Below are 12,636 nucleotides of genomic sequence, written 5' to 3' on the forward strand. Positions count from 1 at the left end.
GTAATTATTTTTAATAACATACAAATGTAAACATTTCGCTCTTAGTTTCTGCACGATCTCTGAATATGTTTCCCTATTTTAATGTCAAATATTTCAGTCAATTTTAGTCGTATGTGGGTCAAATAGTTTTCGATTTAATTTTCATAGAAATGGAAAATTTTTCTAAATATAAGTAAAATATCATAAATATAAGTAGTTTGAAGGAACCTGTGAAATTCAGATTTAATACATTTCGCAAAACTAATTTCTTTAAATATAAAAATACCAAAATATGAATCTACATTATTTAAGACTGTTACTGTAATTCCACAACAAATGGTTATAAGGATGAAGGCCGGGTAAGAAATTTTGTGGATAGGTGCACATCAACAGAGAGAACACGAGTTTTTACTCGCTGTTTATTTTATTTGGATTTAATCAGTGGTTTAGAAATAGAGATTTAAAGAAAATTTAGAAGTAAATTTGCCAGTTTCAGTAATCTGAGAAGGGAAATTTCCCAAGACTGGCTTTTAGCTGTTTCAATATGCATTCAACTAAGCATTAGTAAATAGTGATGTAATAAGAAAAGTGAAATATTATTGAATTATTAAGAAGCATTCTTAAATTTCTTTGTAAATTCTGGTGAAAGTTATACATTATGAGAATTGTTAAATAATAACTTGAGAAACAATAATTTTTATTTTAACGCTTGGCTAATGGATGTGAATAAAAATTTCTAAATTAGAAATAGTTGGATTATATAAGAAAGTTGCTTTTGGAGAAATACAAAAGTTACGAATCTGTTTGAGATTAGTGACTTTTGAAAATGAGTAAATGCAAGGGCAATACTTAACAAACATATTTGATACGTATGTAAGGAAAAACGTAATAAATTTATTAAATTTACAATTTACTTTCGTTTCACTCTATTTAAGATATATTATGATATTAGTTTCGTAAGAACATATTTTTACATATATTAGTTAATTCAGTGAACTTAGTAAAGCCACCAAATTAAAATATGTAGAATATATGCTAGATAAAGTCAAACCTTTCCCCATTCCAGGCATCTAAAATGTCGAACAAATGAGCTTGTCAATGTTTTCAAAATATTAAGTGACAAATGGTCACTCTAACACGTAATATAATTCTTATTTATTATTATTCTATTGTTCAATAATTATTTTTATCTAATTCATATGAAAATGCTAATAAATGCAATTTTTGGAAGTTTCAAAAATCACTCGATTTTGACACCTTTGATGTTAAAACAATTTTTGGAGTAAAAGATTTTTTTTACTGAATATTTAATTAACAATATACCATTCAGACTAAATAGATAAAAAAAGAGTAAGGTAAAAATGTTTTAATTGCATAAACTTTGATTTGAAACAATAATAGGCTAAAATAAATAAAAATATGTAAAATATCTAAAATGGTTTAGATATTAAGGATCGTCCGAACGGGAGCTTTAAAATTTAATATGGTTTTTCCAGTATAGAAATCGACAGACATAGCTTGTGGTGGAATAAAGAAACATTTTATAGGATATTAGATGAATATACATTTTAACACGATATTATATTGTATGGCAACGTTATAATATATTTTGTTTCTTAAAAGTAAAAGATTATATAATATAATTCTATAAAAAATAGTTAACATTCTTAATTAAATGTATCATGAATTAAATGCATTTTTATTTAAATCAATCCAACTGAAAATTAAAAAGTAATATTCTTCGGCACTACGCCTATTTATTTTAAATATATAGCTTAGTTTGTTCTAAATAACAAAGTTTGTTCATCAATAACAATCAGATTAAATTTTGAAAGATAAATATCTTACATTTTGCCGAATGCAATAGACTTGAATGAAAACGGAAACAGTGCAAAATCGCTTTTCGAAATTAATAGCTCTTTTGGGCTGATATTTTATCGTATGGTTGAGAACAAATGACTAAGTAAATATCTTTAAAAATTCATCTATAATTTTATATCTGGAGAAGTGAAAACGAAAGGAGTCCAAATAACGAAATTTATTAAATGGACTATATTGCAAAAGAATAAGCCACTAACTTTCTCTAGAAATTTATCAAAAGCTCCTGACACTTTTATTATTCTTGATATAGATTTGTAGATGAATTTTCTAAAGAAAGTTATTTACCTCTTTTACTCATTAAACTATATCATAACTATTTTATGAGTTCTGAATAAAGGCTTATTTTATGAAAGTACTTTTACATTATTTTATTTGTCTTCAGATTATTCCGCACACCACAGGTAAAGTCGCTGAACACTGGCAGTTCGGTCTGAGGTTCGAATCCCGTGAACAGGTTGCCTGCATGGGCGTTAGCATGTTTTCCCCCAAGTGCAACGTGTATAACAGCAAGTTTCGCCAAGAAAGTCATCCACGAAGGCATCCATTCCCTTCGACAGATAGCTCACGTGGCTCTGTCGTAATCACATAAACCAAACCAACTTATGATTGTTCCAACCGTGGATATGTTTATAAGACCTCAATGGCGCTGGTAGTTTGAGCCAAGCTCAAGTCTTGGGGAACAAACAGACCGGTTTATAGTTTTCGTAATTTTTACACTTGAAAAGTATAGAAACCAAATTTGCTTTCATCCACAAAGGCATTCAAATATTTCTAATGTACTCTTCCGTAATCCAGTAAATCCAATATTATGCAATTTTCTTGGGCTTAGATATTAAAATCTTGTAATGCCCATTTCTGAACAAATATATACAGTCGCAGCTATTCTTTTTGATACATGAATGAAAGCCACAATATTAGATATTAAATTTTCTTTCCAAATAAACCGCTACTAGATATGCCCTGCCATTTCTTAGCAGCAAACCTCTATTATACAGAAAAGCAACAATGTCTTAGACGGCCTCACGGGTGGCTGTGAATGACAGCGGGTTAATTCGCTTTAATTTGATACACTTTCATTTATTTTCTGTGGCATGCAGTTGATGTTCATCTATTTATGGGCTTCTGCGTAACAGTCTCATTCCCTCTGAGTGGTTTTACTTGTTCTGTCTATAACTGATGATACGTATCCGCGGCGTCGGAAAAGCTATATAGGCTTTATCCTGAAAATAACTCCTCCGGAGATTCTTGTTTGCCAAATGCCAAATATACGTGTGTATGTTTATATATATACATGTTAACAACAAATTGATAAGATTAGTAAAATTTGGGATATTTTTCCCATATATTCATATGGGATGTATGTTTCAAACAATATTATTATAAAGGTAGGATACATATTGCTCCCATTATAAACATGTGAACCTAATTACGCGTTTTAAGGCTTGCTTTATCAACAAAAAATTATTGTCTTCGGCTACATCTTTCTGTAAAATCCATCTTTATATCTACGAAGAAAAGTGTTAAGCCACCATCTCCAATCCAACGAAGCTATCGACCAAGCATCAAGATATTGCAAATAATATTACGTATATATTAAATTTTACTTTTTATAAGTTTGTAAGAATTATGTTAATTTTATTAACAGTTAAATTATGTTAATTTCATTAACAGTTTATTAACAGTTAAGTTAAAGTTCCTTTCCTGTCAAATTCTTAACTTCAACTTACTACTTCCGGCCAGAACGTAGTTTTGGAATTTGCTGAATATTTAATGAGTAGCGGTATTTAAACCACGAAGTTACTTACTGAGACAGAGAGAGAATCAGAGTTTCTGAACTACGCGCGTCTGCCCTTTTGGCCGCTCTCTCTCTCAAAGCTGTTTTTACGCTCGGCCGTACTCAGGCCCTTGCTAAGCTTCGTAGTAAAATAAGTTAAGGGGCCAACTCTCATTGAACCTTGATAGCTTTGGCTATACTTATTTAGTTAATCTTAGTTTTAGTTTAATTCTTAGTCTTTTAAGTTCAAGTCCAAAGTGCGGGCTTTACTTGTACACCCCCAGGCGGAGTTTTGTTAAATCTTATCGAAATAATAAAGGGTTAGTTACCCTTCTCTTTTGTTGTTTCTTGTCATCGAACTCTAGCGATTATTCGCTTATCAGTTCTTAGGTTCCTCACTTCCAACATTAACTTAGAATTCTCAAGTTGAGGTAAGTTACAAGTTGAAGAGGTATAATTTCTAAATGTAAAATAAAATGAATACATGTTAACTGAAAGCAAAGGTTTTACTAAATTGATAATACATGGTTTTAGAAATGATTTTTTTATTCGTTAAACATATAATGCAAGTTTTTTAATTAGTTAAACAAATAATGCAGGTTTTTTATTAGTTAAAAAAATAATGCAATGTACGTAAAACTTTCAGATAGATAAATTATAATTATATCAATTATGTATGCTATTAAAATTAAAATAGCGATGTAAATTAAGAATGAAATACACTGTATAATGTATTTCATGTTGCTGTACAATTATAATTTAGTCGATAAATTATGACTATTTTACATCAAGACTGGCAATTTTTTAATCCTTGTCGGTGATTTTTCAACACTATAATAGCGTAACTTGAAGTGACATGAAAAAAAGAGGAACCTGGACTAAATTTATAAAACGAAAGCCAATTTCAAGACAAAATATTAAAGTGTAAAAATTTACGAATATGTTTCCAAATTAATTTTATATGTTCCATCCCCCTCCCATAAAACAGACTTCTGGTCAAGTGATTTGACTATGTGATTTTATTTTTGATTATAATTCAGTGGCAATCAAACTTTTTGCACTCAGTAAGCGCAAAAAGGTTTTTGTTTTGTTTTGTATTTTCGGAACTTCGCAGGAAAGTAAATATTAAATTAAAACTGAAAGTACAAATTGTGACAAGCAAGCTCCATGAATGACATCATAGAACACGGATGCGTGATAGTTAGCCAATGAGAAACTGTAGAAATGATATACCATAATGGTTTGTTTGAACATGTCCGAATGTGGCCTAGGAATAAGCATTGGTACTTCTCTTAGAAACACTGTAATATGTCTATGTTATAAAATGGTGGCGAATAGCAGCAGCATAATACAAGAAATCTTCATGAGCAGGACTTTCCGTGCAGTTTTCAGAAACTGTGCAGTTGGTATCAGAAGTACATTGCAAATGATGGAAATTATATTGAAAGAATATAAAATTATTTTCCCTGATTTTGGTATGAGTCGTTTATTTATGGAAACATTCACGAACTTTATTGTCATAGCATGTAAATCACTCGCATACACTTTACGTCAAAAAGAAAAAGAAAGTCATTCATATAATAAATAACATATCTGTTGTTATTCAAATCGCAGTTAAAATTTTAAAAAAATGTTAACTAATTAAATAATTTAGGTACTTAGATTTGCATTCTGCTGCATAACTAAAAATTCCTTCCAAATTTATTTATGACTAGAGAACTTCAGAAAGAACACAGAAACGCAGGATTATCTGGAAGATAAATTGCGTAAACCACTGTTACTATGTAACGGCGATTAACACGTATTTATCCTAAGTATAGTTTTGTTCAGTTGTCTTAAGTAAAAATATTCTAGAGATATTTTCTAAAATCATTTTTAAGCTCCAAAAGGCGTTAACCCATATGGGCTATTAGTCCCGAAACGGGATTTTGCATTGAATCACTATAAACGGCTGTATCACTTTTCAAATTGTTTCCATCAAATATTATCACCCTGTACAACTCTTAAATAAGTTAAATAATGAAAAATCTTCATTTGTATGTATGTATGTTTGTACCTCTCATTGTGAAAAAACGACTGTACCTATAAACATAATGTTTTGAATAACGTCGTTCTTCATCCAATCTTGTTATAAGATTTTAAGTAAGAAATTCAACGATTTCAAAGCGAGCAATAGCAACGCTGTACAAAAAAAAAAAAAAAAAAAAAAAAAAAAAACTCCAGCGTGGGAGCTTGTCTATCCGAAATTATAAGGACGTGCTGTTTTTAAATATTTTGTGATTTTGTTGTTGAATTGAATTTTATGTGAGTAAGTGTGAAGAACGTGATACTAAATGAATGAAGTTAACACACCGAACATTAATTATAAAAAGACAAAAATGTTTTGTAAGCCATCTCACTAAGAAAACTGAACATTGATATGATTAACTGAGAGAAAATTTAAAAAAGAAATAAAAACATGTATGCAAACATTTAAAAATTTATCGGGAATTCTACACATATTCTGCTTTTAAAATTTTGTAATTTTGGTGTTGAATTGCATATGGCGAAAGTACGAAGAAACTAAGGCTTAATAAGACAACTATAAAGATAAAACAAATCGGTTGGCAGGATGCAACAGCAGACTGGTAAACTGCGAAAAGCTTCGCAAAAACTTTCGGGCGAACGTTAAAGTATGAAATCTTTCACATCTTTTTTCATAGTAACTTTAACTACAACAGTTTTGTTAATCTAAAAAAAAAAAAAAAAAAAAAAAAAAAAAACAGAAAAACAAGCTAATATCACTCGTTCCCTATAGAGTAGACTGTGCTTAAAGTGATCGCGGTTAATAATATTATCCTTCGGATATTGCTATGGAATTACCGAAAACTGGTCCACTTAAATACGAAAACATGAAAAATACATTGCTTATTGTGATCAGTGATTCAGTAATATTATCAAAGTATTAATAATAATAATATATTTAAAAATCAATAATTTTTAAGGGAAGTAATTTCGCTAAGTAAGTCGCCAAACAGCTTCGTTTCCATTTCAGCCAGCCATTCAAAATTAGACAGATAAACAACCTTATTTTGATATAGATTTTGAATGTCTCTAGCGATGAGAGCGGTCAGAAACAATTCGTCTTCATATAAAAATAAATAAATAAATAAATAAATAAATAAATAAAAAAGATTTTTTTTATTTAATCCGGAAAATAAATTTCTGAAAACATCCATTCAAAATTAAGATTACTTTTTGGTCTTATTTTAAGTTTTTATCGACATGTACCCTTCCTGTGAGAAATGTATTTATTTTTAGAAGTATTAGACGAGTAAAGCATTAGACGTATGTATTAGAAGTACATTATTAATCAAATAGATTTCTAAAACATTATGAAGAGCTCATAAAAGAACTTTTTGCATTAAAGCATTATGAACAGTTCATAAACAAACTTTTGCATTTTCACAACTAAAGTGATAGAAAGTATCTATTCATATGCCTCTAACTATATTTATATTATACTAGCGGCTATGCGGCTAGCCTTCGTCTGGCTTTTAAATGTACCAGAAATGATGCCTAAAGAAAATACCAAACAATAAATTTAAAAACTGCACAGAATTTTACTCTGCAGAACAATTGTTTTATAAAAGAAACACAAATTTCACTAAAAATGTATTGCAAATAAAAAATACAATGAAATAAGCAATATCCCTAAATACAAATATTACTTATCCTAATAAATATATTAACCAACTTCCCGTTGCCTTCTCTCGACAAACGTCCAGTGTCCAAGAGAAACATTAAATTTAAAAACTGCACAGAACTGTTGCCCTCATTTTTAGGAGTGGCAACAGTGCTGATATAAGCAATGGTAAGGATATAAGCAATGGTAAGGATCAGTAAGCAATGGTAAGTATTATATCAGCAACAATGGCAGAGTGCCATTGTTGCTTATATAATGAGAGAGAATTATCGATTTGATGCGATTTAATCAAAAAATATAATATAAAAAAATGTCATTCGAATTTTGAAAAAAATGGCTTCGAGGTGCTCTGGCTCTTGTTTAGATGTCATTGTTGCAAATTTCATAACCTGTGTCTATTAGCTTACGCGCATCACGAACGAAAGTCACGCACACACACACACGCAGACAGACTCTTCCTTTCACATATATAGATTTGTTAAGTTCCATTTCTATTTTGAAGAACTTTTTAATGATTCAATTTTACCATTTAGTTAATGTTATCAAAATAGCGGTGGATAAAGGTGATCAGATTAATAGATGCCTATTGTAGGTTCGTTTTATGTGACTTCTTGGGTAGACGATCAAAAGTATTTATTATCACGCCAACAAACAAACAAGATAATTAATAGGGAACTAATTCTCCTAATTTGTGGTTGTGGATGAAGAAAGGAAAGTACAATTCAGTTTAGTGAATGGAATGAATTTATTTTTCAACACAAATCATTTTCTTTTCTTTCCTTCATTATTCAACAATCAGTTTTTCAGACATCCGAATACAGATCACGCGACCTGATCAGAATTTTTGCAGTCACCCAAATAACAATTGACGCGGCAGTCAATGTGCTAGACGCTAGAAATATAAGGAAACGTCAACAATTGCAGTGAGGCTAATTTTAAATAAATTTATTTATGTAAAATTAAATTCACTCAATTAAAGACGTTGTTTCCAGAAAAAATAGTTATTTTTTCCATACTGCTAACATAATTATAACTAATTCGTTATTTGTCTAAAAAGCAAATTTGTTTAGCTATTTCAGGTTTTTTTATTTTCACTTTTCGAAAAAGATAGATGAACATAATTTTGACGGCGCTTAGCCAAAAGTTTTTTTTTTTTTTTTTTTTTTTTTTTTTTTTTTAATTGCTCACAAAGATTCTTCAGTAAGTGAGTACGATTTAGTAGTGACTTTTCAAATTCACGAAAATTTATCTAATTTTTTCTAAGGATATCATTTAAAATATCTCAACATTTTCAAAATTCTGGCATTTTAGCTTTTTCGCGTTTTTTTACTGAATCCTTGGATAGGTAAGGAGGCTGTTGTGGTTTCCTCTTTGTTCCGCTTATTGATTTACCTATAAATATCTAATTCATACCAACTTTGCAAACACGCCCTATTTCTAAACAAGTAGGACTTATATATTATAGCTTCCATTTTGTAACATAATCTCATTAAAAGATTTTGAAAATGTAAGAAGACATCAATATTTTCAATGAGACTGTAAAGATTTAAAATTTTACTAACTTTTATTTTATATTAAAACTTTACTGTCCTCTCTTATTTTCCCCTTCCGGCCGAAATAAACGCGAACTTATGGAAATTGAGCTTAACAGTTTGCGAAAATTGAGCTTAACAGTTTACGAAAATTCAGCTTAACAGTTTGCAAACTGTTAAGTATTTAATTGGTGGCTTTTAGCCAAGAAGAGTTAAAGAGAAAGAGACTTTTCGCTGCCTTACTTCATGAGCGTTTTTCTGTCAGTTGCTGTCCTCCTTTAAAGCCAGAATTTAGTCTTCTTAATACTGAAGACGTATTGTAGTTTTCCCGCATTCTACGTACTACGTACTTAAAGATTAAAAGGCCAATCTTCGCGTTACTAGTCTTTGTAAAACATTATAGTTCTTACTTAATTTAGTTTCTTGTAGTTATTATTTTTTACGTTTCGGACCATAAGTACTGGTCTTTGTATCCCGAAGTGCGGGAACGGGAGCAGCTGTAAACTGTGAAGAATAAAGGGTAGTTAAACCCTTTTATTCATACAGAATGTACCGTATTTTCTCCTCAAATTATGCTTCTCTGTAAAAGTCTCGTCCATTATTATAGTTTTCTGTGCTACTCCTTATACGGCTTTACTTTATTCTAGCCAGTTATTTTTAGTTGAAATTTTCCTGTATCTCTTGAATATTCCCAGAATGTAAATTTGTATATGACGTAGATGTAAGTTCTCAACGTACTTCAGAAGCAGTATTTAAGCTGCGTTTCAAGAGTTCAAAAGAGTAGTAAAGGACTTAGTTCCGATGTTTATGCAGCAACTTTCATTGGCACCTTTCAGTTTAAACTGATACTCCTCGTCTCGGCTTTGCTGTGTGCAACCGATTTACCGTTAGTTTAATCTAAGGAGCCAATCGTTAGAATTCTTAATGTACTAGCGATTTGTTACGTTCTTATTTTCCGCTATGTAACCACAAGAGGTGGTGCACGAAGATTGTGCATCTGTTTTGATTTAGATGTAAAAAAGGTTATTAAACCTTTCTTTTGCAGTATTTTGTTCTTAAAGACATAGCGAGAGTTCTCTCTTAGTCTTTCACATAAGGTTTAAGAGTGTTATGCTTCCAAAGAGTGCACGCAAACTCTGTATCCTTAGGCCTCAAATCGTCAGTAAATTATCAGAGAAGGTGAATTACTAGTCGACTCGGCAAAGTCGTAGACTAAATGTCAGTCTGTGTTTGCTACGCTGTGATGGTTCAATTATTGTATTAGGCTTACATAATGTTCAACCGGTAGAAGATTAAACCTTTTTCATGTTGCTTTGTTAGTAAGCCGAAAATCGTTAATACGTGGTAGAATCAATTTGGAACATAGAGGAGTTTGTTTACCGAACGCATTGAGGAAGGGGATACTAAGTGAATATATTTTAAATGTTCAGAACCTGATGCTTTTAACGTCAGGTTCTGAACACTTAAGAAACCTGGCGCTTTTTATCTAGGGTGGAAAATTACGCAACGAGATACACGGTTTACTCAGTTAAATGCGCTATCCATTTTCGGAGAATATTTTAAAGTGCATTATATCTAAAAATTTCTTAATGTAAAAATTTATTTTCCACCTCCTGAAGTGTATCTCTAAAAATACCCCGGAATTCACAGATAGAACCTTTCATACCACATTTGATAGTACCGTGTTAAATCTGAAAAGAGAGAACTCCTTTTTTTAAATATGATAAAATATGACATAAAAGCTAGCGGAAACGACGTGAAATATATTCTTAACATTTATTTTTCTATTGGTAGTCTGACGTAAAAAAGGGAAAAAAATTTCCGCTTTAGAACAAGTGGTACATCAAAAGTTTTGAACGTGAATTTTCCAGGAGAAAAGAAATTGGGAATCGCATCGCTTCATTTTTATGCCAACAGAATAATAGATGAGTTGAGTAGTAGTTTTGCTGCGTTTTCCATTTCATCGAAGTTTTTCCATGACAGATGAAATAAAAAGAGAGTCCAAAATAATATCTTCCTGCGATTTTTTGTGAGATAAATAGTAGGGGATAAGCAGCGATTTGGGTGTACTTTTTATTACGAATTGTTGTTATTCTACTTTGTGTAGCAGCAACAGAAGTACTTATCCATGAATTTTATTTTCATTACTTATAGTTTCCCAATGTTTATGTTCTTTTCTTTTCTTTTTTTATTCCTTTTCTCCATCGGAGATAGGAGTAAAATCCGTCACCGATGAGTGATGATGTCTGAATTCAATAATGAGAGCCGAATTTGGTTTTGATATCCCTAAAGATGGATTGGGCATTCAGATAACGCTATTAAATTTCACCGTGAAATTCAATATGCTGTCATTTCACTAAGCATTGAATAGTTGAGCACCTCAGATGGATTGAAAATCGATTAAGCGCAAATATCTATTAACAAAGCACAGTACTCTTTTATTCTATAAATACAGATGGTGAAAAAAACGCTTCTAATGGGATTCCATTGCATTGGTTACTTTTAAGTGATTTTGTATTAAAATAGCACATCACGTATTTAGTAAGCTTATTTTTATCGACTGAAAGGCATAGAAGGAGACATGCATAAACTACAACGAGTATGAAAATGCAGACTGAGAGTATTTTGAATAATCTAGCAACAAAAGATCGTAAAAAAACTTTATGTGTTTCCTATTTTAATTTTTCACAAATTATTAAAATAAAATCTACAGTAGCGATTCCATGATGATCATCTGGTGGTACTTTCCGGTTGATTTTGGGTCAATAATGCATTTAGTCATATATTTTTACGATTATAATTTCAAATTAAACATTGGTATTAAATCTCTCCAAATACTATACTAACTTCACTTACGTATAAAAGATGAAAATATTGAACCTCACAGAGTTAGGAGGATATTTGAGAATGGCAAAGCCACGAGCCGCCTAAGAAGAGGAATGCCTTCGTAGAGGTCTCTGTGGAAGGTTACAAATGACAACGTTACAAATGAGGAAAACAATCATGCAGTCAGTTCGTTCGCCTGAGATAGAAACCAAAGGATGTTGAACTACAAGCAATTAGCGCTGTTAACTACTCTAACACTGGTAGGACCTCCCAGGGTAAACATGGCGCTAGATATTTAACATTTGGCAAGATGTTAGAAAGAAGTTTTATGAAATTCATTTTCTTTCCGTATCCTTTGAATGATTGGTTTGATTTATTTGATTTTAGCAAAGTACATTAGGACTGTCTGCCTAACAGGATGGATGCCTTTGTGGAGGACTTTCTAAGGGAAAACCACAAAAATGACCATGTAGCTTGTCTGTTCGTCTAGATTAGAACCCAGATCAAATCATCTTAAAGGAGAGAGTGACTGATAGAGCCGTGACCCAGTGCCTCGTCGTGTAGGCAAGGGCTGCAAATGTTAGAAAACAAAACCCTTTATTTTCAATTGTTTTGCATCAAATATGACCGACGATTTCGAATTTGGACGCAAAAGGAATTGTGATGTGAAATGATTCTGAAACGAATATTTGAATCCAAGTGTATCCGACGGTTCCTTGCCGGAAGTCCACTAGATGAAAGCGCACACGATAAAAGCCACAAAAAAAAAGTCAATGTGATAACTGCCCACGCGACTAATACACACCCCGATGAGAGCGCACATTGATAAAAGCCCCACACTAATAAATTCTCACGTTGATTAAAGTCCGCATAACCAGAAGGATAAATGGTTTTTAACACTTAAAATATATATTTCTAATTGTAATTATAGTAAATGGAGCACTATTTTTTTTTTAAAT

The 12,636-nt window shown here is 31.3% G+C and overlaps 1 protein-coding gene and 1 long non-coding RNA gene across 5 annotated transcripts in view; one reads left to right on the top strand and one right to left on the bottom strand.

Annotated features, from left to right (window-relative positions):
* The window catches only part of LOC118192360 (putative G protein-coupled receptor No18), a 577,637-nt gene that overhangs the window by 278,384 nt on the left and 286,617 nt on the right, over positions 1 to 12,636 (bottom strand). The gene's annotated exons all lie outside the window — the stretch shown is intronic.
* The window catches only part of LOC146994969 (uncharacterized), a 54,135-nt gene that overhangs the window by 26,741 nt on the left and 14,758 nt on the right, over positions 1 to 12,636 (top strand). The window lies entirely within an intron of this gene.

This window comes from Stegodyphus dumicola, chromosome 10 (genome assembly GCF_044657685.1).
Source record: "Stegodyphus dumicola isolate Sdum_Otavi_A_Nest chromosome 10, ASM4465768v1".
Lineage (NCBI taxonomy): Eukaryota > Metazoa > Arthropoda > Arachnida > Araneae > Eresidae > Stegodyphus > Stegodyphus dumicola.